The sequence below is a fragment of the Palaemon carinicauda genome, chromosome 15 (genome assembly GCF_036898095.1).
Source record: "Palaemon carinicauda isolate YSFRI2023 chromosome 15, ASM3689809v2, whole genome shotgun sequence".
NCBI lineage: Eukaryota > Metazoa > Arthropoda > Malacostraca > Decapoda > Palaemonidae > Palaemon > Palaemon carinicauda.
This window is the reverse complement of record NC_090739.1, coordinates 39,150,707-39,153,155: the sequence shown is the minus strand read 5'-3', so window position 1 is coordinate 39,153,155 and position 2,449 is coordinate 39,150,707.

Below are 2,449 nucleotides of genomic sequence, written 5' to 3'. Positions count from 1 at the left end.
CACATAAAATAACAGCATAAATCAAGTTATAAAATATATTTGTTGAATATATTACTTTTCATACTAAATACACATTAGATGTTATTTGGCCTAGAAAACAAGTTCGATGCATATGCAGATGATGCTACTCTCTTTGCATAAATTCAATCTCCTTAATGGAGATCTGGGGTTTCTGAATCCCATAATAGAGATCTGACTAAAATTAGTGCATGGTGCGCGTTATGGGGCATGAAGATGAATTAAAACAAAACTCAAGGAATAACTAAGTAGCTGGAGGACAGTTGCCCCCAAGTATCCGGATCTCAGCACTGATAATGTTTTTTTTATCTCTGTATGACTTTTAAAATTTTAGGTGTGATTCTCGACAACAAATTTACTTTTAAAAAGTATGTGACGAGCCGAGAGAAGGGTTGTGACTCAAAGGCAGGAAGCAATCAACTGAGTTGTATTATTAAAGAACACTCTCCTTTATATGCAAAACCTCAAGGCAACAGGAAAATACATGTTCGAGAAATGACAATGTTACATAGGAGACACATAGACATGTTTGTTCTTGTTCTTTTTAGTGCGAGGGAAGAGCGCAGATACATGCATAATATATACAAAATAATTCATGTACGATCGTGTGATATACGGTTGGTGCATGGCTCCCCCCCCCCTAAAAATGACATACTGTACATGTTAAATAGGCCGCCCTGATCTAGAGAGGGGAACTGTAGGCGGGTCATCTGGCAGTAGATAAGCAGGTTTTAGTCTTCTTTGCCACGAATGTTTAGTAGGAATGCTTTCGGACTGCGTCGGATCACAAGGAAAGGACCCGTGTAAGGGGGCGTTAGCGGTGGCTGGGTAGTGTCGTTGCGCAGGAAGACGTGCGCTGCAAAATGCAAGTCTGTTGGTATGTGATGCTTCGCTGGGGGCTTGTAAGTCTGGCGGCCTGGAGTAAATTTTCCCACGACGTGACGTATGCGCTGGAGATCGTCGGAGGAGGTTGTAGAAGGAAAAAATTCGGCAGGGACGACCAACGGGTCGCCATACACCATTTCAGCTGCTGAGTCATCGAGGGCGTCTTTAGGAGTGGTCCTTAGTCCCAGGAGGACACAGGGAAGCTGAGTAAACCAGTTGCAATCCGTGCAGCGGGACATCAAAGCTGCTTTGAGGGTGCGATGAAAACGTTCAACCATTTCATTGGCAGCGGGGTTGTAGGCCGTTGTCTGATGTAGGGTGATGCCCAGGAGAATCGCTAATGATGTCCACAATTGAGAGGTGAAAGTGGTTCCCCTGTCAGAAGTAATATGCTCAGGGATACCAAATATTGAAATCCATCCAGAGAGTAAGGCAGATGTGCATGAGGCGGACGTTGCAGTTTCCATGGGAATGGCTTCAGGCCAACGAGTGGAGGGGTCGATGACGGTAAACAGGTAACGATGTCCTTGTGATGTGGGTAGGGGGCCTACAACGTCGATGTGAATGTGTGCGAAATGACGCTGAGGTTGAGGAAAGGTGCCCACTCCTGAATCCGTGTGTCGATGTACTTTGGAAGTTTGGCAAGAAGTACAGGCGCGGACCCAATCCTTAGCATCCTTAGAAATGCCGTGCCAAACGAACTTTGCCTTCAGCAGCTGTGCAGTAGAACGGCACGAGGGATGTGAATGGCCGTGAATGAAATCAAACACCTGCCGGCGCATGGGAGCAGGAATACAAGGTCGTGGTTTACCGGTGCTGACGTCACAGAGGAGGGTGGTGTTGGAGTCTTCGAGGGGAAAGTCTTCCCAACGGAGGGACGTGCAGGATGTCCTACATGCTTGATACTCTGGATCCTGTCGTTGGGCTTCAGCCAGGGCGTTGTAATCCAATCCAAGTTGAACGGAAGCCAACGTGTTTCTTGACAGGGCATCGGCAACGGGATTCATTTTCCCAGGGACGTATTGGAGGGTGCAATTGTATTCAGCCACGGCGGAGAGATGTCGGCGTTGACGGGCGGACCAGGCGTCAGACTGTCGAGTGAAGGCGTGCACCAGAGGCATGTGGTCTGTGCGAATGACGAAGGGCGTACCTTCTAAGAAATAACGAAAGTGACGGACAGCCAAGTGCACCGCCAGCAATTCTCGATCGAAGGTAGAATAACCCAGTTCTGCCTTGGACAGTTTTCTGCTGAAGAAGGCCAATGGGCGGGGCGAGCCATTGACCACCTACTCGAGTACTGCACCAATAGCGACGTCGCTGGCATCCGTGGAGAGAAGGAGAGGGGCATGTGGGATAGGAAAAGTGAGAGCCGCAGCAGTTGATAGGGCCTTCTTTGCATTGCAGAAGGCTGCATCTTGAAGGGGACCCCACTTCAGGTCCTTTGGCTTGCCCTTGAGGGAGGCGTAGAGGGGAGCTAGAGTGGCTGCAATGGCCGGCAGAAAACGGTGGTAATAGTTGATCATGCCCAAGAATTCCGGCAGAGCTT